Source organism: Aegilops tauschii, chromosome 5 (assembly GCF_002575655.3).
Source record: "Aegilops tauschii subsp. strangulata cultivar AL8/78 chromosome 5, Aet v6.0, whole genome shotgun sequence".
In the NCBI taxonomy this organism is placed as follows: Eukaryota; Viridiplantae; Streptophyta; class Magnoliopsida; order Poales; family Poaceae; genus Aegilops; species Aegilops tauschii.
Genome location: NC_053039.3, coordinates 51,001,043 through 51,027,268, shown reverse-complemented (window position 1 = coordinate 51,027,268; position 26,226 = coordinate 51,001,043). Strand labels below are relative to the sequence as shown.

Sequence of the window (26,226 nt, the reverse complement as noted above, 5' to 3'; positions counted from 1 at the left end):
ACATGGTCTCAGCAACCGGCTCAAGTAACGTCCGACGCCATGACCCGCCCCCTGGCCACGGCCCGGCTTATAATGGAGCCTTTCAAGCAGCAGACCAAGACAGAGCGCGGCAAGAGGCAGAGCAGGTGCCTCAGTTGACGGCTTACCAGACTTCCCCGGCTTATCCGACGACGTCCGTCGATGTGGGTATCCCTACCAGGACTGGGGGTGTCCCTTGCTTAGTGCCAGCTATCCGCAATGAACGTCTACCCAAAGACTTCAAGGGACCTAGGAAGGTGCCTAATTACACAGCTGACTTACAACCCGCAGCCTGGATCGAGAGTTACGAGATGGCCATGGAACTACTGGAGGTCAGTGAGGCGGCAATGGCCAAGTACTTCACCATGATGTTGGATGGGACTGCCCGCACTTGGTTGAAAGGGCTACCACCGAATTCCATCGGGTCTTGGGCTGAGCTGAAAGCCCGGTTCATCCAAAACTTCAAAGATACCTGTAGGCAGTCTATGTCAATCGTGGATTTGACTAACTGTAAGCAGCAGGAGGGTGAATCCATGACTCATTGGGTTCGCCGGGTCAAGGAGATCATACATTCATCAGATAAGATGGATGCCGGCTCTGCAGTCTTAATGTTGGAACAGAATTGTCGCTTCGTGCCCCTGAAGATGAAACTCGGGCGGCTTAAGCGCGACTGCAGTGATATGGGTACACTAATGGCGGCTCTTGTCAAGTACGCCGATTCTGATGGTACCAAGGATCCCCCTTCAGATGATGAAAGGACAGGGAAGGGAAAGAAGAATGGCAACGGCAAGGGTCCTCAGCATAACCCGGGGAACCAAGGAGGAGGCAAGCGCAAGGCCGACGGCAGCCTAGAGTTTGTGGCCAACACCAGCTCACAAGGGAATAACCAGCGGCGTAAGGGGAGGCCCCCTCCCCGAGGCGGCAGGTCAGGTCCGACGCTGGAGCAGCTGTTGAATGAGCCTTGTCCGAGGCATGGCTCTAGAGAGAAGCCAGCGACTCATCTGTGGAAGGATTGTGCAATCATGAAGGCCTTTAAGAATTACAATGGCCCGGGCGGCGGCTCAGGTGCCGGCGGTTTTCATGGCCCGGCGGGCGGCTCAAATTCCGGTCCTCAGAACGGTCAAGGGGGCTTTAATCAGCAGTCTGGCCAGGGTCATCAACAGCAGCAGGGGGGTTATCAGACCAATCCAAAGCAGCTTAGTGGTGGACAGTATCATGTGTTTACCACCAGTCTGTGTAAGCGAGATCAGAAGCTTCATAAGAGGGCAGTGAATGCTGTTGAGCCGGCGGTCCCACGCTACTTGCGGTGGTCTGAGCAGCCTATAGTGTGGAGTAGGGAGGATCACCCTCCCCAGGTGGATAACCCGGGCCACTTGGCCTTAGTGGTGGCTCCTCAAGTGGGAGGATATAGGTTCACAAAGGTGCTCATGGATGGAGGCAGCAGCATCAACATCCTCTATTATGAGACTTTTCGCCGTATGGGGTTGGTTGATAAGAACCTCAGCCAGTCAAACACTATCTTCCATGGTGTGGTACCTGGTAAGTCGGCTTATCCAGCCGGCAAGATCGAATTGGAAGTGGCCTTTGGTGATGAAAACAACTACAGGGTGGAGAAATTGACCTTTGAGGTGGTCAAGATAAGAAGTCCATACCATGCTATATTTGGACGGCCGGCTTACGCCAAGTTCATGGCACGGCCGTGTTATGTGTACTTACAGCTCAAGATGCCGGGTCACAATGGGACCATTACGGTTCACGGCAGCCGGAAAGTGGCTCTGGAGTGTGAGGAAGGCGATGCGGCTTATGCAGAATCTGTTTGTGCTACAGAGGAGTTGAAGTTTTACAAATACAATGTTGACCCAACAGACATGACCTCTCTGAAAAAGCCAACTACAGAACAAGAGCTGGCAATGAAATTTAAATCGGCTGATGAGACTAAACTTGTTGATTTTGTTCCAGGTGACTCATCTCAGCAGTTTAGCATCAGTGCAAATCTGGATCCAAAATAGGAAAGCGCGCTCATCGAGTTCATCCGTGAGAATAGGGACATCTTCGCATGGAAACCTTCTGACATGCCAGGTGTACCTAGAGAACTCGCTGAGCATACTCTTAATGTTGATCCGAAATTTAAGCCGGTCAGGCAGTTCCTTCGGCGGTTTAATGAAGAGAGGCGGAAAGCTATTGGTGAAGAGGTGGCCCGGCTCTTGGCGGCCGGGTTTATCGTTGAAGTCTTTCACCCAGATTGGTTAGCTAACCCGGTGCTCGTCTCAAGAAGAACGGCACTTGGCGGATGTGTGTGGACTACACAGACTTGAACAAGGCGTGTCCGGCTGATCCTTTTGCCCTCCCCCGTATTGATCAAATCATTGATGCTACGGCAGGTTGTGCACGCTTAAGTTTCTTGGATGCTTACTCCGGATATCATCAGATTAAGATGGCAGTTAAGGACCAGGAGAAGACGGCGTTCATCACTCCCTTTGGAGCCTTCTGCTATGTGTCTATGCCCTTTGGACTCAAGTGTGCACAGGCGACTTACCAGCGTTGTGTACAGAACTGTCTTCATAAACAGATTGGGCGCAATGTTCACGCTTATGTGGACGATATCGTGGTTAAGTCCATAAAAGAGGAAACCCTGATAGATGATTTGAGAGAAACCTTTGATAATCTCCGGGTCTACAAGATGATGCTTAACCCAGCCAAGTGTGTATTTGGTGTCCCTGCAGGCAAGCTCTTGGGGTTTTTGGTTTCTGATAAAGGCATTGAGGCTAACCCGGAGAAGATCAAGGCCATCACCTCCCTGGCTAAGCCGGCGTGTATAAATGACGTTCAGCGTTTGGCGGGTCGCATCGCTGCTTTAAGCCGGTTTATAAGCCGTTTGGGTGAGAAGGCCATGCCATTATATCAGTTGATGAAGAAAATTGATAACTTTGTCTGGAATAATGCAGCTAATACCGCTTTTGAGGATTTGAAGAAGCAGCTGGCAGAGCCCCCAGTCCTTGCTGCTCTGGTTGATAAGGAGCCCTTATTACTGTATGTGGCGGCAAACGCACGAGCCGTCAGTGTGGCTATTGTGGTGGAGCGCAAGGAGGAGGGTAAGGAGCATCCGGTTCAGCGACCGGTTTATTATGTCAGCGAAGTGCTCATTGAGTCCAAGCAGCGGTACCCGCATTGGCAGAAGCTTGTGTATGGTGTGTTCATGGCGAGCCGGAAACTTAAGCATTATTTTCAGGGTCATCCCATCACTGTGGTCAGTTCTGCCCCTCTTGGTGATATCATTCAAAACAGAGAGGCCACAGGGAGAATTGCTAAGTGGGCTATAGAACTTGGACCTCATGGTCTCAAATATGTGCCACGCACTGCTGTTAAATCTCAGGCCTTGGTGGATTTCATCAATGATTGGACAGAGTCACAAGTGCCCGAGCAAAAGCCGGATAACACGTATTGGACTATTCACTTCGATGGGTCCAGGCAGTTGGAGGGCTCGGGGGCTGGCGTTGTATTGGCTTCCCCTAAAGGTGACAAGTTCCATTATGTGCTACAGTTGATGTTTCCTTGCACTAACAATGCGGCTGAGTACGAGGCCTTGCTCCACGGTCTTCGAATGGCTAAGGAGATGAGCTTGAGCCGGGTAAGGTGCTTCGGTGACTCAGACTTGGTGGCTCAACGCCGCGAAGTTGATGCCATTGCTGGGCACTTTCAGGGCTACCAAATAGAGCACATTGATCGCAGGAAGAACGAGGCGGCTGATGCTCTAAGCCGGCTAGGCTCTCAGCGAAAGCCGGTGCCGCCTAACACTTTCCTGGACGTCCTGGATAGCCCTTCGGTTAAGTTGCCTACGGAGGAAGACTTGGCTGTCCCTGACCCGGAGGCAAGACTGGTGGCGGCTCTCCATATCATACCAGACTGGACAATGTCCTATCTGGCTTATATGACCCGGGGCGAGTTGCCTGAGGATGAAACTTTGGCCAGGCAAATAACCCGGCGGGCTAAGTCAATGATCGTTATCGATGGCGAGTTGCATCATCGCAGCGTTACAGGAGCATTTCAGCGTTATGTCTCCCCTGAGGAAGGTCAAGAGATCTTGCGTGAGATCCATGAAGGGGATTGTGGCCATCACGCCGGCTCAAAGTCCCTTGTGGCCAAGGCTTTTCGTCATGGTTTTTATTGGTTGACGGCTCATGCTGATGCAGAGGACTTGGTCAGTAAATGTGATGGTTGCCAGAAGTTCTCACGACGGGCTCATGTGCCGGCTCAGGAGCTGAGGATGATCCCAATCACTTGGCCCTTTGCGGTCTGGGGGCTTGATATGGTTGGGCCTTTTAAAAGGTCCAAGGATAAGAAGACCCACCTCTTGGTGGCAGTTGACAAATTCACAAAGTGGGTGGAAGCTGAGCCAGTTAGCAAGTGCGATGCAGCCACGGCGGTTCAATTTATGAAAAAGGTGATTTTCCGCTTTGGCTTTCCGCACAGCATTATAACTGACAATGGCACCAATCTCTCCAAAGGCGCCATGGAAGAGTTTTGTCAACGCGAGCATATCCGACTTGATGTTTCCTCAGTGGCTCATCCTCAATCCAATGGTCAAGCTGAGAGAGCTAATCAGGAGATTCTGAAAGGTATCAAGCCCCGGCTTTTGGTCCCTTTGCAACGGACGCCGGGTTGTTGGGTGGAGGAGTTGCCCTCCGTGTTATGGAGCATCAACACTACTCCTAACAGGTCTACAGGCTTCACGCCTTTCTTCATGGTTTATGGAGCAGAAGCAGTCCTCCCCAATGACATCCGTCATGATTCACCTCGAGTGGCGGCTTACGTTGAGGCGGATAATGAACAGGCGCGCCAAGATGCTCTTGACTTATTGGACGAACAGCGTGATGTGGCAGCAGCTCGTTCAGCGATTTACCAACAAGACCTGCGCCGTTATCATAGCCGCCGGGTTAAATCCCGGGTCTTCCAGGAAGGCGATCTCGTGCTCCGGCTCATCCAGGATCAAACAGAGGCACACAAGTTATCCCCGCCTTGGGAAGGGCCCTTTGTGGTCAGCAAGAACTTGCCCAACGGGTCATATTACCTCATTGACATTCGGGAGAACAAAGATTCACATAAGTCGGAGGAAGAGACCCGTCGGTCGTGGAACATAGCTCAGCTTCGGCCTTACTACACTTGAGCCACCGGCTCTCGTGGAGTACATATTTCTCTCAGCCATGTATATATTATGATAAGCAATAAAGCAGGACCTCTGTCCTTTTTTCTCCTCCAAATATGCATGTGTTGTTTTTATTGCAAGATTACATGATGACTTAAAGGAGGATCCGGCTTATGATCGTATTCGAATCTAGCCGTAAGCAGTAAAGTCACTTGGGGGCTTCCTGTTCAAACATGGGTCGTATTCGAACCAAAGAGAACATAGCTGTCGATACCCATTTGATTGGCAAAGTGCCGAGCTCATTGGGAGGTTACCTGTGGTCATATTTGAATCATAGTTTAACCCCTCTGAGAACCGACGTGGATCGTATTCGAATCAGCGTCGTTAAACAATTCTTAAAATCACTTGGGGGCTTCCTGTTCAAACATGGGTCGTATTCGAACCAAAGAGAACACAGCTGTCGGTACCCTCTTGATTGGCATCGCCACACCCACTGGGGGCTATATGATCGTATCTGAATCTTAGCTAACCCCTTTGGGCCGGGTCTCTGGTCGTATTCGAACCGGAAGCCCCTAAGTTCTGCTGCTTTATCACAAGTTTTCTTTGATTATGTCAAGGTGTGTACAGCCGGGTCTCACTTTGCCGGCTTAACCTTGGTTTACAGTATTGCTGAACGCAATGGGTGTTATAAGGCAGGTAAACCAAAGTTGCGGTACCAACTTTCTCATCCGAATTCTCTAAACCGGAAGTATGCTTGCAGGCCGTTAAGTATGTTCTTACGGCTGTATTCCAGATATCATTGAAGACAAGTCCTTTTTGATTCATATTCCGGGTTATCTAAAATTTATGATTCTCAGGACGGTAAGCCGCTTCGAGACTTGTGATTTGCCCTTCTATGCAGGATAATTAAAGGCACCTCTTTTGAGGTTAAGAAAAACAAAGGATTGATTATGACCCAGAGAAATATCAAAGAGACAACTTCAAAGGACTTTAGCATTCAATACGTGCACGATGGCACGGCAGAGATAAACTGTTGCATCTACTCTATTACAAAATTTATCAAGTCTAAAAGGGTGGAGCATTGTTTGGTAAACCGCCAGCCGAGTTACGACGCTTGCTGAGTTGAAGTCCCCGGCTCGTTCCTATCCTCTCCTTCGGCTGATCCCAAGACCTGGAAGGTTGATGACTTCCAGTCGATGCCGCTGAGAGCTTCGAATTGGGCTTCCTCGTCAATTAACCCGGCCGGGTCAATCTCCGGGGCGAAAGTGTGCTGACGAGCCGGCGGGATCAAGTTGAGGGCTTCATAGCGAGGGGTTGGAATCCTCTGATTCTCCGCATCTTAGCCCGGCTGGTACTTGGTCAGATCTGTGTCGTTCCCGATAAGGGTGGCCACCGGGCGTACGGCCTTCACGCAAGCTGCGAAGTCCTTTTGATCGAAAGCTGAGTCGTCTTCCTTCAGGCTTGGATAGCCAAGGGCGATGTCCGCCGGGTCTAACTCCAGCAGGAATGCCTTGGCCCGGCTCAGCGCGGCGATCGCTCCGGCTCTCGCAGAGGCCCGTCGCAGCTCTTGGATCCACTGAGGCAGAACGGCGAGCCGGCGCAGGACTTCTGCCAGGTGAGTTGGCACCTCGTTGGATAGGGCCACCACAGCTAAGGCACGCTGTGACCCGGTGTAGAGCTGCTCCACTAGGGTATACACGGCCTTTAGCTTGGTGACCACGCTCTGGTTGAGGTTGGCACTTCTGGGACCTGTTTAACAGAATCAGATAAGCCGGTGACAAGGATGAATCATGAGATATAAACATTCTAAACTTGATGAAAGCCGGTGAGGCGACTTACCAAAGATGGCGGCCACCATCTGGGAAACCTGGCGCTTTAGGCCGGAGAGCTCGGCGGTCTTCTCGGAGAGAGCCTTCTCTGCCTGTTCAGCCCGGGTCACCAATGCGGCCTTCTCTTCGGCCCAGGCTTTCCGCTCAGCATCAAATTCTGTCTTCAGCTTCTCTTGAGCGGCGATGCTGGATACAAACTTGGCATTTGCCTTCCGGGTCTCCATCTCTTGCATCTGCAGCCGGCTCTTGAGATCAGCCATGTCAGCTTCTAGCTTCTTGCCAGCGGCCTGCATACATTTCCGGGTTATGACATGAACAGTTACTATGTAAATTTTAAGTCCCAAGTGTTTTCCAAGCAAAGACACTTGGCACTTGGGGGCTAATGCATATTGAAAGTATCTATCTACAAGCTGCCGGCTCAGTTGAGTACGCCGGAACCTAAGTCTACAACATATTTAATCATAAGTCGCCGACTTGGGGGCTAGCATGATAAAGGTAACTATGCAGTAAGTAAGAGGATAGCAGAAGGATACCTCAGATTTTTGCTGGATCTGGTTCACCATCGCAACCTCTGCGTCCCGGCTCTTGTGCACTTGGCTGATGTAGCCAGAGAAGAGCTCTCCAATGCTCAGGTTGGTGTGGTCGGAGAGGTCCAGGTTCACCCGGTGGGGCTGCAGCAACTCCCCCTTAGCGGAGCACTTAGCCAGTGCGGTAGGTCTCCCCGGCTCAACAAATGCCGTCCGGGTGATTACCACGTCCGGGTCATTTGTTGGTTGAGCTGAGCCGGAGGCCTCCGGGTCAGCAGAAGCTTCTACAGGTGCCGTGTCCATTGGAATGGTGGCTTCGGGGGCGGAGGCAGCTGGCGGGTCTTGGACCGTCACCTCCGGCTCAGGCAAATCCGGCACTCCGGCCGACTTGGTTTTCTTCACCCTCTTGGTGAGCTTTTCCTGGGCACTGAAAGAACAACAAAGATTAGTATAAAAAGTATGAGCAAGGACCAGAACAAATATAAGAGGGTTGTCATTACCCGGGCACGGTCTTGAAAGTCGGAAGACTCGACTGCATAGAGTCGCCCGAAGAGGGGGAGGTCTCCTGATAATTGGAGTCAGAAGAATTGAGTGGCTGACGGATAACACCCGCCAACGGATGAAAGGGGTACAAGTGGGAAATAACCTCAGTTCGGCGCTTCCTTGTTGCGTCGGGTAACCCGGCGGAGAGGTCGGTGTCCTTGTTGGTCCGGGTGTGACGCCGGCTTTCATGAACCTGTCACTTCAAAATAAATTGAGGATCTTGATAAGCTAAAGGATGTGAAAAGCTTACTTTCCGGGTTACCCTTCGGACTTTCAGCTTTGGCAAGGGCTCCGAGTCGGAGGAAAGTGACATTACCTCTTCAACCACCGGGTTACTTGCGCCGGTGTCATCCTGTCAATGAGCAAGTATTGATAAGGCGGACAGCAACAAACAACAAATACAGCAAGGACTTAAAGGCTCAGGGGTTACCTCTGACTCGGAGCCGTTGCTTAATTGCATCAGCTCGGAAGCAGTAGGCCTGCTTCCTTTCTTGCGAGGGGCGGCTTTCTTGGCGGCTTTCTTCGCCTTCCTGGCCTTCTTGGCCGCCTCATGGTCATACTTGACCCGCCAGAATTTGTCGTCAGCCTGAAAAATACAATGATGATTTCTTCAAACGATTCAGATGAAAGTTATATACAACAGAAGATAGGGTGTTCAGATTGGCGGCTTACCGCTGGGGCTGGGTTGGTCTTGCAGAAGGGGGCTAACCCGGTCCTTCCGCAGTCTGCCAGGCTCTCGTTTAAAAGAGCCTTGGTCATCTCCTCTGCAACGTCTTCAGGCAGATCATTGCGGCTGTGTCTCTGAGGGTCATCCTTTCGTCCTGTGTACTCACACATTAAGCCGGGGCGACGGCTCAATGGGATCACCCGCCATGAGATCCAGACCCGGACCAGGTCGATTCCGTTCAGACCATTGCCCAGGAGAGCTTTGATCTTGTTGATAGTAGGGAGCAGAGGCTGGCGCTCCGCTTGCGTCAGCTTGTCTGACAGTGGGTGAGTCGGCTCCAGACGTGTTGGGCGAAAGCCGGGCAGCGGACTTTCATCAGCCGGGGACGTATCTTGGCAGTAGAACCAAGTCATGTTCCAGTCCTTTGGGTGGCTCGGCGGCTCTGCGTAAGGGAAAAGGCAGTCCCTACGCCGCTGGATGGAGATACCACCTAACTCCAGACTTGGCCCATTGGCGCACTCATTCTGGCGGTTTAAGTAAAAAAGCTCTCTGAAGAGCAGCAGACTAGGTTCTTCTCCAAGGTAAACCTCGCAGAAAACTTGGAAGTTGCAGATGTTGGACACTGAGTTGGGTCCAATGTCTTGAGGTCGCAAGTCGAAGAAGTTTAGCACGTCCCTAAAAAACTTTGAGCCGGGCGGTGCGAAGCCCCGGCTCATATGGTCCGCAAAAATCACTACCTCCCCGTCCTTTGGCTGTGGTCTCTCTTCTGACGGGTCAGGGGCGCGGTAGGACATGACGTCCTTCTTGGGTAGATATCCGGACTTGACAAAATCTGCTAGGGTCTCATTGGTGACATTGGATCTCATCCAGTTGCAAGTAATGGGAGCTTTGGGAGGCATGGTGAAAGTCGGCAGTCTATGACAAAAAGGAAAAACGTCCGGGTTAATTATAAGCCGGAGGATATCTACAGTTCAAAGCTAAGGTGGCAGTTTATGAAGGGGACTAATGGTATATACCTAAGTACATCGGGTTATTAAAGCCGCAGGGGCATTCAGAATGAATTGATTATCTACGGCCTTATCACAGCTAAGCCGGAGGATTCTACGAAGCATGGTTTTCTTTAAGCCGGAAGGTTCTACGGCGCGTGGTTTCTTTAAACCGGAATTGTAAACCGCCAAGATTCAATGATTGCAGTTTTTTACTAAGTGTGGTAAAACAGGTTTCACATATTGCAGTAACTTTTTTGGATCAAAATGGTCGGGCAAAAGAAAAAAATTCTAGACCTAGAAGTAGAAGTGAGGGAGCTCTTGGGCTTGAACAAAGTTCCTATGCAGTAAAAAGAGAGCTGCTTGCGTGTAAAATGGGTACCAAACAACCACCGCACTAGTTCTATGCAGGTCTAAGATCAAACAGGGGCAGTAACTATGAGAACTACCGAAACTTGCGGGCAATGGCGACGAACACGAAGAACGCGGACGAATCCTACGGCAGATCTACTCTACAGGACAAGCAGGACTTACAAGAGCTGGAGAGTCGCGGAGGTCGCCGCGTTTCTCTGGTCAGATCAGGGTGATGCAGCGGCCTGAGCTGGAGACGACGAGGAGACCCGCGGCGGCGACGGCGACGGAGCTCGAGCAGTACGGGACAGTGAGAGGAAGAAGACGACAGAGGAAGGAGCGTGAGAAGAGCCCATCGGGCCGGCCTATTTATAAGGCAAGCTCGTAAAGCGGGCGCGAGAATCAAGGAGACCGTGGCGTGGTTATCTCCCCACGCAGCGCCTCGATTTTCGGGATGACAGTAAAGGTAAAGATCCGTTGCGGATCTGGCGGAGTAAAAAACGGGCTTAATGGACGATGACGTCACGGCGGATTATCCGGAGTCCAGAGGATGACGTCACGCCGGGTTATGGCCTTCACACAAATGGTAAGCCGGAGATTTTTTCTGTCGAAAGAATTGAAGATTGACATGAGCCGGCTCAAATTAATCTGGGGCCTAATGTTGAGGATATAGACCTTAGAGTCACCCGCCAGGAGGGGCCGGGTTACTCATATGGTCGTTGCCAGAAGCCCGGAGCCAAGCTTGAAGACGATGGGCCAGAGATGGGCTTAAGACCCGGATATGGCTTAAGGCCCGTAGTTACAATCATTATTATGGTAGAACTTGTAGTGTGAGGCAAGTATAGTTGAGAGTCCGAGCCGGACACTCTTATGAGCCGGCCGGGACTCTGAGGGCTGCTGGGCGTCAGCCTCCCTATATAAAGGGACGACCCGGCAGCGGTTTAAGGACAAGAACAATCTCATCGAGAGCCGGGTATAGCAATTTAGCTCCCTGGTGATCGTAACCCTAATCAATACCACCTCAACTGGACGTAGGCTTTTACCTTCACCATAAGGGGCCGAACCAGTATAAACCCTCGTGTTCCTTGTCCCGCTTAACCCCTTCAAGCTTCCTAGTAGCGATGGCTCCACGACTAAGTCCTAGCTCGAGGACATCTGCCGTGACAATTCCACGACACAGGGTAAATTCTATTTCCACCTCAGGCCACTGAGATTGGTCAGTCAGTGCAGGAATTGGACTTGCATATGCAGCTTTGAATTTTTGTACTGAATAATACTCATGCAAATATGGGTGCATATTTGACCTGGGTTTAGATGCCAAAAAAAGTATGGAATGCTCACATGGTTTTCCAGTGTGTTGCCACTCTTGGCAAGTGCACTCATGCAACTCAGTATTTACCACATGCCTCTTGCCACTCTTTGTATCTCTAACTTCAGCACCCCACCAGGAAGATTTCTCAACAGATAGATGTGAAAGATTTCTACTCCTGTTGACCACCTGTTGTACCACTGCTGGAAGCTTGTCCCCTTCCAAAATATTAGCAATTTTTCCTCTCAACTCCCACAAACGCATGATCATGATCCTTATTTGGTCCACCATGTCATGCACAGGCAAGTCTTTCAAATCCTTCACTTTGTTGTTAAAACTTTCTGCCAAGTTGTTATTGATATGATCACATTTTATGGCAGTATTAAAACCTGATCTATACCACAACAGAGAATGGTGTGTGTTCAACCATGAAGCAAATTCATTATCACTACATGATGCCAATATCTTACCAAGGTGATAGGAATGTGTCTGTCTGGTGTAGGATCTTGCTGCTGGCCACATGCGCCCAAATTCATCTCCTCTGAATTTTTTTATTAGATTCATCCACATATGTCCAAAGCACTCCCTCTGCTCAGCATGGGGGAAAACATTTTTTACTGCATTTTCCAACCCTTTACATGCATCTGTGTGGATGGCCAAAGGAGAAACTGGCCCTATGCATCTTTTCAGTTGCATCATGAACCATATCCATGATGCCTCTGTCTCTGATTGAAACATTCCTATTGCAATTGGGAACATCCAGTTGTGTCCATCTAGAGCATTGCATGCAGCCAACTGACCATTCCACTTTCCAGTCAAAAAAGATGAGTCTATGCTCAAATATGGACGACAACCTGCTTTGAATCCATCTATGCAAGGCTTCAAACACATAAAAAACTTGCTGAAAAAAACCTTGCCATCCTCGTTACCTCTGTATCTATCTCCACCACACTTCCAGGTGACCTCTTCTCCACCTCTGCTTTAAAACTATACAACATCCTAAATGTATTTGCCCAGTCACCATACAATGATTTCATGGCCCTTTGTTTTGCTTTCCACACTGTGGTATATTGCAGCTGGATGGGGTACAGCTTCTCCAAGTCAACTTTAAGCCTCTTTGCAGTAGTGTTTGGAGTCTTGGCTAAAATAGGAGTAATCTTCTCTATAACCCAAAGCTATGATGTCATCTTTGAAACTCTCTGTGAAGTGGTCATACATGTATGCTGGTGTGGTATTTGATTTACCCTTACTGTACTTCCATCAGGTTGTAGTCTGGCAGACAAGTACCATTTGCAAGGATTGCCACCACCATCATAACCTTTGCACCGAGCATAAAATTTCTTTCGATCAGTCCACATAGTCTTGGCATCAAATTCTTTTTTCACTGCATAGGTCCTGAAAGACATCCTAAACTCCTTCATGCTTGGCCACAACTTTCCCACCTCAATAACTGGGTTCTCTTTGTCATACAAACAAACCAACTCATTATCATCTGCATCATCCACATCATCTGCAGCCTCTCTCATTAGCTCTTCTTCATCCTCATTTGCATTTCTAGGGCATGTGTTACCATCAGCAGGCAAAGAACTGTCATCCTTCTCCTTATCTTTGTCATCAACTTGAATGCCAAACATTTCGGCCATATCAATGTCAGATATTGGTGTAATGACCAAATCTGTTTTTTCATTCAACTCTACTACATTCCAGTCAACAACAATGTTCCTAGCACCATGGGTTCCCTCCTCTTCATCTGCATCAATCCCTGTATCTTCAGCTACTATAGTCGGTTCAGTCAACAATGCCAACATCTTTTTTTGTGAAACCCACTCATTATCTTCCACCTGTGCAGCCATCTTTGATGGCACATAACCAACTCTGGAATGAGTTTGCAGATCAATTAGCTCAGCATAAAATGTTACTTGTTTGCTTGCCCACCCTTCTTGCTGATCAATTTCAGCAACCATGGATTCTCCATCTTCAATTCTCACATATTCACCATTATAGTTATCGAAACGTTGCAGAGATACCTCTTGTTCTGGACCCCAAACAATACTCTCCCCAATTCTCTCCACCAAATTGCCCACGGCCTTCTCCTTCATGCTCACCAATTCCTGGGGATCAACATCTGCAAATTCGACATCCAACCTCACGGTGGTATCTCTATCAATGTCTTGGACACTGCCATCACTGAGCTTGGCTTTACAGGGAAAAAATTCCACTATAATTGTGAATGTGGTGGCAGAACCTGAACCTCCCCTGTTTTGTCAATGGCAGGCAGCGGCAGCAGTGTAAGCGACAGTCACTACCAAATCGAGTTCGATAACAGCTAAAATAGAAAAGAGGGCGGCATTACCGATTTGAAGCACTGTCTCCTCGCTCCATCTCATTCAGCCCCCGCGCTCCTATCCAATCGAGATTCTAAAACGCCAAGAAACAGGGGCAGCATGAGGCCACAGATTTATCCAAAATTCTGGGGAATGGGACTAGAGTTTGGAAAATACTCACTCGCAATAGCCGCTGCCGTGAAAGGCGCTCCACCACCGGGCGGGCCGCGGAGAAGAAACAGCCCCCGGATCCAATCAAGATTCTAAATCGCCAAGAAACGGGCACAGAGGGGCAGCATGAGGCCATAGATCCCCCAAAATTCTGGGAAGTGGGACTAGGGTTTCGGGCTCACTCGCAATAGCTCTGCCGCTACCGAGAAATGTGCTCCACCACCGCGGAGAAGAAACCGCTGCCGGAGAAGATGCTTACGGCGGCGGCGCTCGCCCAGTCCAGCACGGGCACGGTCACACAGTCACCGGTCGAGTCGTGGACGGTTGACTCTTGACTACGTGGCTCTAGGTGGACCCCACCAGTCAGAGCACATAACCCCCGGTGTCCTAACCAAACCTTAGCCTAACTAACAGCCAACTAGCCGCATAAACGGGTTGTCTTGCTTGAGCTATTTCTGCGCTAGGAGACGTCGCATGAGAGCCATTACAACCAACAACGTCGCATGAGAGACAATTCACACCAATGACGTCGCATGGGAGCTATTTGCCCGAAGAAAAGGGCGGCGCTGCGGGAGGCGTACAGCAACCGCGAACCACTCATCCTCCGTCTCAACTCCCGGCATCAGCAAGACCCATGCGCATCACCACTAGGTGTTGTCATGCCCCCAGGTTGATATACCATCACCAATGCTACTCACTGCGGTCTATGTCAGTATCTGATGGCGTTATTTTTCGTTCGTAAGATGTTCTTTTTGAGAATAATAATATAATAGTAGCTTAAATTAGGTGACTGTTTTCTTTTGAAGAGTCTTGTTTCGACGACTGTTTACTCTTCAACTTTTGAAGAGTCTTGTTTCTGACGATAGGACTGACTGTTACCTTAGCAGATTAGTGATTCTTGCATGCTACTGTCTCCTGCATGACAACAGGAACAGTGGGTAGTGATAAACGAGGAGGAAAAGTGACATGTATGGAAACTCTATTTAGTAAATATATCGTTGATCGAAACATTCATCCTTGTCAAATTAAAACATTTACATTTATAATGAAGAGTATCTACACTTTGCTCTCTTCTCTGCAAAACACCTAGAAACTTCTCTCTACGGCTTGTTAAGTATTGGTGGTTTTTGCTTAAACATTTTGGATGTGGTAGCAATTCTGCTTGCTGGTGTAATTGTTAATTCAAAGTTCACTCCTTATGCGCTTTTATGAAATTGTGCATTTCTAGCACTTTTCATGTAAAAGGACTGTTATTACCCCTAACATAGGTTGAAATAGTGGGATCTTTTGAAGACTGTTGTTCCAGATGATAGTAGTGACTGCACTAGTCTTATTAGTTTCTTGATAGCAGATGTTATGTCAAAGTTACCTTAGTAGTTTAGTGTTTAAAAAGCTGCGCCTAAGGTCTTTCATCTAAGCGATTGCTTTTAAGTGCCTGGATGCTTAAGCATTCGAAAAGGTGTTTTTTTCCTGCTTTTTGCTGCTTTAGTGTGTCAGTTGCACAGGACCGGTCCGTGTTCCCAATACTTATTCAGTGCTTCTTGCATGATACTGCCTACTTTGCAGGACAGGAACAGTGGGTAGTGAAGAGGATAAGTGGGAGATGTATGGAAACTGTGTCTAGTAAATATCTGACTGATTGAAGTACTCATCCTTGTCAAATTTAAAATTTTACAGTGTATAATGAAGTATATATACACTTGGCTCTCTTTTTTTGCGAAATGCCTAGAAATGCTAGGCAGTGGTCTAGTTGCTAGGTGGAGCTGGAGCGCTTTCTCTACCACTTTTTAAAACATTTGTGTTTTTTTGCTTAAACATTTTAAATGTGGTAGCAAGTCAGCTTGCCGGTGTAACTGGTATATCAAAGTTGACACCTTATGCAATGTTATGAAATTGTTTGTGCACTTCTAGCACTCTTCAAGTAAATGGACTGTTTCTAGACAACTATAGTACCCTGAACATAGGTTGAAATAGTGGGATAATATTTTCATGTTGGTATGTGTCATGTGGGGCCAGCCCTATAGGCTTAAGGGACCTGCACGGGCCGGCCCTGCACCTGCCTAAAGATATGTCCTAGTTTAATTACAGTCTTTTTAGATTAGGAGTCTGGGTATTAGTTGGAAAGGTTTAGTCCCGAAGAAGGTTACCCTGCCAACACCCAATTGTAATAGGAGTCTTAGTCTGGTCTTGTAATTAGGCTATATATAGCCAGCCCTTGGATCAATAAACGCAAGCAGAATATCCTACAACCTCTCCTCCCTTGCTCCTGCGCCACGGTGCCCCCTCCTCACCCCCTTCTCCAACCATAGGCAAGCGAGGGCCTCGCCCTCGTCCTCCTACCAACCACGACTACAACCTGCGCGACAATCAGCCGGGCCGTGACAGTATGCCACATTCAATCCACTATTTTTTAGATCATTGTTTTTCTTAGGTTCTGACATTTTATTTTTCCATTTTTGGAGATATCACTGGTTTTGCATCATACAAATGGGATGGACGTGCCTTTTTTGTTGGTTTAACCACACTGACCCAACATTTTATTGATTTGTCCCACAGCTTTCTCTGAAGATGGAGAGGGAAAGGAAGCATAAGAACTACTTGTCCATGAAGAAGTATAATAAAGGCCTAGGTCAGCAGGACTGTGATGCAATGCCTAGCATAGTGTGGAAGTATTTTGTGTTTGCTCTGTTGGTACCTGAAATGCCTAGATTGGTGTAAGTGGCATATTCTATTGACATTGAAATCTTACATGTTTCATGGGAGCTTTGCTTTGTCTTTGTGAAATCTTACTTGTTTTGTGGAGCTTTGCATGAGAATGAAGTTGTCCTACTTTTGGTCCAAATGTTTCTATTTCCATCTTCCATGCTAGACGGCTACTCATAATAACACTTTTAAACCCATACGTCAAGATTCTGCTCAATTGAGCCAGCGGCGACGGCCACCTCCTCCTCAGCTACGTCGACCTCCAGGCGGAGCCCCCCTGCACCGCCTGGGAGCTCACCGCGGCCCCCGAAATCCAGCGCTTCGTCTGCAACCCCATCAGCGGCCAGCTGCTCCGTCTGCCGGACATCGATGGCTCACTAGTAGAAAAAGGGTCAAATGTGAAGCACATTAGTGCCGGTTTGATTTTGAGCCGGCACTAATGTGTCCATTAGTGCCGGTTCCAACGGCTAGGCGGGCGGAGATCATTAGTACCGGTTCATGAGCAACCTTTAGTACCGGTTCGTGTCACGAACCGGTACTAATGAGGCTGCGTCAGGCTGTGGTCAGGCTGGGGCCCCACGGGCGCCTTTAGTACCGGTTCGTGCCATGAACCGGTACTATAGTTTCTTAGTAAGCTATTTTTTAGTCCCACCTCGCGAAGAGAGAGGCACTAGGAGCGGTTTATAAGCCCTGAGTGCAGAGACGATGAAGGAGAGGCGCAATGATCATCTGCACGTTGCTTAGCTTTAAGCCTTGAGGAATAGTGTAGAGTGCATGGAGCTATGTGCAGTGCAGTTTGCACTATTCCGAAAGGCTTGAAGCTAATTAACGAGCATTGTGCCTCTTTTTTATCTTTAATAACTTACTACAACTCCAGACTTCTTGTGTTACGGCAAAAACTGGACGCACTTCATGTACAAACTGGACAATCTCTTTCGAAGTATCAGGGTTTCTGACGAGAACTCATCTGTTACATGGGCACTTCATTTTTTAAAACTTATTACAACTCCAGACTTTTTTGCGTTCCGTACACACCATTCAAAGCGACGTCATCAATTTTCAAAACTTTCTGACATCATTTGCTATTTTTTAGTCATTTACCGATTTGTTTAGATAGCTAAATGACCGTGAAATTGAAAATCACTACAAAATGAACTCTGAAAATGTCGAAACTTGGCATGGTATCATCATTTCACCCACATAGGATGTGCAAAAGACAAAACAGAAAATAAATAAAACAGAAAAGACAAAAACTATATAAAAAAATTACTCAAAAATAAATAGCAGAAAATAAATAATGCAGAAAAGAAAAAAACTATATAATTTTTTTTATATCGCAAAGAAACTAAATACAGCAAAAAAACTACTCAGAAATAAATAGAAGAAAATTATACAAAAAATTGTTGGGGCGTTGTCCAGTGGGCCTGCCAGACCTAGGGTTTGCAAATACAGGCCCAGAAGGGCCAGCAGGCTCACAGGGCAGCGGGCCGAAGTTAGGCCCAGAAGCCTGCTATAGAGAGGAGTTCGAGATAGCAGCCGCGCCGGGGCTTTTAAACTGGTGCGGGTGCCCCTCGGCTAGCAAGGTGGGACTAAACTTGCCCGCACCGCTCCTGCGCCAGCGCACCCCTTTAGTACCGGGTCGTGGCTCCAACCGGTACTAAAGGGGGGGCCTTTAGTACCGGTTGGAGCCACGAACCGGTACTAAAGGGGCAGTTTCCCGCCCCTTGGCCTGGCGAAAATTGGCCTTTAGTACCGGTTGGTGGCTCCAACCGGTACTAAAGGCCCCTCCTATATATATGGCACTTACGAAAAATTCAGTTTCATCGACCACCACTTCTTCTCCAACTACTTCGCGCGACATCGCCACCGCCGCCGCCGCGCTGTCGCCCATCGCGCGCCGCCCTCGCCGCCCCCGCCGCCCGTCGTCGCCGTCACCGCCGTCGGCCCCGCCGCCCGTCGCCGCCGCCCCGTACTACGTCGCCGTCTCGATCGCGCCGTCGCCCCCGGCCCGCCGCTCGTCGTCGCGCCATCCCCGTCGCATCGTCGTCTCGCGCCGCCGCCCGTACGCCGCCGCCCCTCGATCGTACACACACACATACACACACACAGAGAGAGAGACACACACACACACATATTGTTTTTACTTATTTTCTGTTTTCTGTTGTTTAGATTAATGTTAGATAAATTACGTAGATAAGAATGTTAGAATGTTAATGTTAGATGAATTATATGGAAAAGATGTTAAATATTAATGTCAATTTTAGATGAATTAGCTAGATATTAATTAGGTATATATATGAGATTTGAACTAGTTGAATTAATATAACTAGTTTATTTTTAGTATGAAAATTAATAGAGCAAGTTTATTTTTAGTAAGAAAATTTAGGTATATGAGATTATTTGAACTAGTTGAATTAATATAACTAGTTTATTTTTAGTAAATGCTTAGTTGAACTAGTTGAATTAGTAGAACTAGTTTATTTTTAGTAAGAAAATTTAGGTATATGAGATTTGATGATCTAATTAAAATATTACTATATATATAGCTACTTTATATTTTTTAGTAAGAAAATTAATAGAACTAGTTTATTTTTAGTAAATTCTTAGTTGAATTAGTTGAATCAATAGAACTAGTTTATTTTTAGTAAGAAAATTTAGATATCTGAGATTTGATGATCTAATTAAAATATTACTATATAGAACTAGCTACTTTATTTTAGTAAAAAAAATAATAGAACAAGTTTATTTTTATTAAATGCTTAGTTGAATTAATAGAACTAGTTGAACTAATAGAAGTAGTTGAATTAGTTGAATTAATAGAACTAGTAAGTGTTTAATGTTTCACCTATATGAACATAGGAAATGCCGTCTGACGACGAAAAAGATTTCATTAAGTGCGAATTCTGTGAAGACCAGCGCGGCCTGTGCGACAGAAATTTCCTTGTTGATGATAGGCGCTTCAGCATCAAGCTGGATGAGACCTTCGAAGTGGATACAGTAAGTCACAACGACAAGTCTTTTTTCGTAATTAAGTATGACTTATATATGCTTCATTTGCTTCAACTTATAATTTTAAATTTTCACTATTCTACTAGCGCATCCCCTGCCATGTAAGAATTTTTGTCTTGGATAAGATAGGTTTCAGTGCTATGGAAACTATGGAGGTAAAGAGAGTTTACCTGAAGACCAAGCATGGTTATACTTTCAACGTCAAATTATACAATGCAGACACGTACACCTATTTTGAATGCAAAACTTGGCAAGCACTATGCAAGGCTTATGCATTTGAGCCTGATATGGTTATCACCTTTGATATTCGTCCGGAAGATCATATTGAAGGTAATAGAGACATCTGGGTCGATGTGCAGACGCCTCCAGTTCTACCATTATGTGAGTTTCTCAACCATATTTATGTCTTTGATATTGTTTATTCAAAAATAGTTGACAACTAATTTCTATTAACAGCTTATTTCCATTCAAGCAAACATGTCCGACGTTTGGTAGACAGGACCTACTACTGTCCCGGAGCTGAACTAAACTGCGAGGAGATAAGTCATTATGTTTCATGGCTTGAGGATCTTGATGCTGTTAAGAAAAATCATTTTCCTGAATTTGAAAATCTTAGTACTCAAAACGTGCGACCAATAGTGATCGTATTGAACTACGGTCACATGTATTTAGGAAAGATGGTAAGATTTTTACTATTAGTCCTCAGTGCATCTTTTGCATACATTATTTTTCAAGCTAAACTTTCATTGCTAAGTATATTAATTACTATACGATGTTCTTCAGCAGGGACTCCCGATGACAGTTGTGCCTCAGTGGATCGAGACTAAAGGTCGCATGTCAATTGTTAGCTTACGGCCAAGATATCCTACAGTGCAGATGAGTGCATTCAGGATGTCTGAAAGCGATGAATGCTTAATAGTGAAAGATTGGAGCAAAATTGTTAACGATCGCAGAGAAGTACTAGGGGCAGCAATCAGAAGCGCAGCCCACGATTAGGAGACAGGTTCATCTGCATGCTCCAATATGATGAATCGGGAGAGCTATACATGTTCTATGATATTTTACCTGAGAGAGAGCAGCAGGAGTGATTTAGCTAGTTATCATGCTCTTAGTACTTGTTGTCCTCTCATGCGTGTCTGTGTTCTTCGTCCTGAACTTAATCTCAAAGAGTGATTTGCTTTTGTGGTGTTATGAACGCTTATAATATCATGACCATGTTGAACTCGATGATATCTTTGTTAGCTAGTATATACTGTTGTTGATGATGATATGATGCAAGAGTTTTTATATTAATATGATGATGATGATGAGTTATTATATTATTTATGAAAGAAACCGCATATTAGTTTCAACTAGATGGATCCTAGCTAAGTGATCAAGTATATGCCATATCCATATTACTTAGATCACTTGATCACTTAGCTAGGATCCACATGCATCCAGTTGAAACTAATCTACGGTACTTTCACCTAATGATTTAACAACTCATTATAATGTAAAACAATCACTAAATTAAATTGAAAACACAAAACTAAAGGAAAAATAAAAATTAAAACCAAAACACACTCAAACATTTAGTACCGGTTGGTGTTACCAACCGATACTAATGTCCTACACACACCCGGGCCTGACTCGTGCCACGTGGTGGCACGTTAGCGCCGGTTCGTGCCGAACCGGTACTAAAGAGGGGGGGCCTTTAGTCTTCACTCTTTAGTGCCGGTTGCAGAACCGGCACTAAAGGCCCTTACGAACCGGCGCTAAAGCCCGGTTCTGCACTAGTGGCTCCAGGAGGATCCTGTTTTCTCACCACATGGGCCTCCTCACCCAAGCCGAAGGCGGGCTCGGGCGCAGGCCGCCTGACAGGTTCGCCGTCGCCGAGCTCGTCGGCCAGGGCGCCGCCCTTGTGCGGTTTCTCTCCGAGGAAGGGAGGTGGAAGACGGTGATGCTGGACATACCATCGCTGCCCCCGCGCCGGATGGACGCAAACCAGGAGACGGTTGCCTTCCGCCGGCCGGCTGTGGTGGGTCGACCTGACCTTTGGGGCCATCTCCGTCGACCCGTTCGACGACCGGCTGGAGTCCCGCTTCGTCGAGCTGCCGAGCGTCCACTTACATTTGCAAATGACGGAGATCTTAACAAGGTCCATGACAAGGTGGGGTTCATGCTAGAGGTGGCCAAGCACCGGCGCATCGGCGTAAGCGATGGGATGCTGCGCTACGCCGAGGTGTCTCCTGACGATCTGTTCCTGCTCAGCTACTTTGCGCTCGACGACGACGAGCGCAGCGGCTGGACGCTGGAGCACCAGGTGGCGCTCAAGAAGGTCTTGGCCGATGGAGGCTACCCGTCGGAGGCGCCACAAATTGCCGTGCTTGACCCACTGAACGCGAGTACCATATACCTTAAGGTCGGCGAGCACGTTGTCGTCGTGGACATGCACAATGGGAAGGTGATTGGGGCTTCTCCTCTTCGAGGCCGAGACTGTTCTTTTGTTCCATGTGTGCTTCCACCATGGCTTGGATCAAGCCGGATCCCTGCCACAGGTAATCAATCACTTGTGCTGATGCATTATATTGTCTCCTTACGTTTCAGTTGTGCTGATGCATTGCTTGCTTGAGTTGTCTTTGTGCTTGGGCAGAATTTTGTGACTTTTGTGATATAATGTGGAAACATACAAATGGATGAATTTTGTGATTGGTGACTATTCCGTGACGCATGTCGTAACTTGGTAGGTGGTCACAATTGTACATTTCTGTGAAGATGAAATAATGTCTATTTGCACAAGTGCCGTGTTCATAAAATTATATGTATGTTGTTTAAATCTTGTGTGACTGATAATATATCTCTTAAGAAGAGAACAACTACTTACTTGGTTTAAATACACAACCAACTACTTTTTTGGTTTCTCTGAATTTGTAATTTACAGTACATGTTATTTCCACATCTCTATAATCTGGTTCAGAAGATAACTTAAGGATGTTGTCTTCACTTCATGACTCTTGTACACTTCTTAATTCAACTAACCAGTGTCAAGTTTCTAAATATATTACGTTCCTTTGATCCGTGTTAGGCTACGTGAGCAGTGAGCTGTGCTGAATTCTTGATAACTTGTTGTATGTATCACTCGTGTCCGCTAGCACGTTTGTTATAAGCAATGTATAGTTTATACTGTTACAAATTGTTCCGAGTTAGCATAGATTATGTCTGTTACAATGAAAACATTTTTCAGGCAAGAAGGATGACATGGAAGGGACAGAAGATCTGGTTAGTTGCGTCTACAAGTATTGGTATCTCTGGGTGGGTACTATCTTATAGCCTCTTATCTACCAGCTTCTTTGATGATCCCTTATTAGCCATCCATTCGCACTGTCAGTACACATGGTGCTTTGAGCTTCCTTGTCATAATGATGACCACTTCTCTTTTTCCCGAAATATTACCAACTGATAAAAGTCAAAAACTGAAGCTTATTACTTGCAAACAATTTACAGTGATCTAATTTGGTGCTATAAAGTAAACATGTTGTCCGGATGATAAGTCACTCTCTATTTCACTTTTGGAGGTACTTGTGTTTATTCGGTTTTCGTTTTCCTTTTCCACATCGAGTCAAACGTCGGTAATATATATATTTTCTTTATTTTTCAGGTTTCCTGAAGCAGTAGTTGTGCTATATTAGGAAAATCTCATTTACAGGGAAATCTGGGAGTGGTTTGTCAAACTCTCATTTTGGAGAAAATCTGGAGATATTTGGGTTTCTTGTAGTTTGACAATTTGTTGGTGAATTATCTCGTTTTGAGGGAAATCTGGTAGTTATGTCGGCCGTCACATTAGCACATTCCAGTAGAACTAAATTAAATCAGCTTGTAGCAATCGATTAGCACAGAACAGCACGTATGCTGTGCTGTGCCTACTTGCCAGACAGTGTGCTCATCAGGTACAAGAAAAAAAAATATGGTCTGTTTTTGTTGGAAAACATGGTTGCATCCATGATTCTAGTTCTGTAGTGTTGGGAATATCTGAATGTGACATCTGTGCTGATTGATGATTGTTACAATGGATCAGTATATGTAACGCCAGATTGCATGTTTTTCACGCCATTACCTCGATGCCACCACTTTCATTATTGCGCAACAGCATATATGACTGGCACAAGAAAATATTCACTGCCATAACGTCTTTTATTCACACAAAAAAAAGGTGCAACCTCATCAGAGTCCGGCATCAATGCATGACACTCCTGTCATGAGTTGAGGTTCAGGCCAAGGAATTTTAGGCGAAGTGAACGGACCACCCTTGTCGCTCCTTTGGGGCGGCCCGGGTGCTCCCCTCCTCACTCTGTGATGTTGCCATGATAAACCAGTCGTGAAGTTGCCATGATAAAACTCCTGGAATGCACGTATGAATGGTTGAGGCGAATATATAGCTTACTTCTGCCTCCAAAGAAGACAGTATTCTTTTGTATACGGAATTTTTTTTTGAGGAAGAACTTGTACAGAAGTAGCAACCATGGGGCAAAGTTCTTTTGGTTTACATGCTGTGAGGTAACCGCAACATGGCCTGTATGGCTGCTTTGGTGGTGCTCATCTGTATTGGGAGGGACACCTCTGAACTGTCATTCTTGCCAATCACGATAGGTGGTAACAGTTTTTAACTTTTTATCATCGGAAACAACTCTGCTGTCTCTGTGTAAGGAAACTTTCTGCATATATAGTCCTTGTCTTTTATGTAACTTCCACTGCCACTCACATGCATGCTTCCCGGTTGAAGCGTTTTTCAGTTTTCATGCTTTCAAATGTGGAAGAAGATAAACATCAGGTTATGCCTCGACCTCGATGAGTATACGAAATAGTAACGATAATACTCCCTCTGCCCGTGTAAGAAAAACTTCTTACATTTTGAGACAGAGGAAGTACATTATTTTTTGACCTTTTGGTTCTTTCTTACATGTTCAACCAACAAAAAGAAGGTGATGCATTAATAGGCGCTGTAAATCATTCAGAAGTTACGCCGATGCATTCTTTTTTTTTGCGAGGAATGCATTCGTATGTTAGTACCAAACATGAAACATGCATTTGTTTGTTTAGAGACCAGGCGTAGAAAAAAACTGAAACATAAATCCTTAGAACAGATAACTGACGTCGATTTGTGTCTAGAATTTCACTCACACTAGCATACCCGGTCAACACAAACTCAACAAAAGCACAAAACGTTAATTCTGCAAATACTTGATTGATTTATTCTGCAACCATAGCAGATCCTTGAGAGGATTACGCATCCTTGAAGAGAAGAGTAGATTTGGGACCGGTCATCATCCCAAAACTCTACAGCTAAACCACGCACACGGAGCACACTAGTTCACCCACAACTTATTTTAGAGGTAATATCACAGGTGGTGCTTAAACTTGCCACCAATGTTCACTTTAGTGCCTGAAGTTGAAAAATACACCGAACTGGTTTCAAAACTTGGCACGAGCGTACAAATACAGTGCTAATCCCATTAGTAGACGTCTTTACGCTGACGTGGCACCGTAGTTCGCTTAGCATGCACAGACAACCTCGCCCTAGCAAACTGGAACTACTGGCCAGTACGCCATACATTTTCTCGTGCATGTTAATGAAAACAGATCTTTTTTTAGAATAATGAAAACATTTCCTATTTTGTTAGATAAAGAAACACGTTCGTGGGTTTTAATGGCCTGCTGCAGTGCAGCCCAGTTTGCGCACGTTAGTTTGATTTAGAAATTTGTAAAAAAAAATTGTAAATTATAATCACAGTAAAAAAATACATTTCAAATATTTGTGCTTCAAATTTTTTATAAATACATATAAATTAAATAACTAAAATGTTCATGTAATTTAAAAAAATAGTCAGCAATTTACATGTGATTTATAGTTAAAGCTTTTCGTAAATAAATTTTCTAAATTGTTTAGTATATGCAAAAATAATTATAAAAAACTTAATTTTTTAAGTAAATTCCAAAAGATTATGCATGCTTGGCTTATGCTTAAATGAAAAAAAAATGTTATATGTAGAAACATTTTTATTAATATTCACATGTGTATAAATTTCTTTTTTGCGAGAAACATGTGTATAACTTTCATCGTGTCATATATTCAAAAAAAATTATAATTAAAATATAGTCAGTAGTGAATATTTTTCATAAACTGAAATTTTAAATTTTGGATATTTATGAACATTTTACATTGTTGAAAAATTCTTAAACAATATGAATTGTAAAAATGTACATGTAACTATTAAAAGGTTTATGTAGTTAAAATAATATTCATGAATTGTAGTATAGAAAATATTTATATAATTCTAAATTTACAGCCATTTTTATAATCAGAAATACCATTTTATTTATATGATACGTTTAAAACAAATATGTGAATATTTTTATTACTGTGATTATAATTTGCAAACTTTTTTACAAATTTCTAAATGAAACTAAGATGCGCAAACTGGTCTGCACTGCTGAGGCGATTAAAACCCACGTACGTGTCTCTTCTTTCTTATCTAAAAAAAATAGGAAATGTTTTCATTATTCTAAGAAAAAGGATCTGTTTTCATTAACATGAACGAGAAAACGTATGGCATACTGGTTCTTTCCTAGGGCGAAGTTGTCTGTGCATGCTAAGCGAGCTACGGTG

General features: G+C 45.7%; 1 pseudogene; it reads left to right on the top strand.

Annotated features, from left to right (window-relative positions):
- Positions 1-14,077: 14,077 nt before the first annotated feature.
- Positions 14,078-23,390, top strand: LOC109762955 (uncharacterized; annotated as a pseudogene).
- The last annotated feature ends 2,836 nt before the right edge of the window (positions 23,391-26,226 follow it).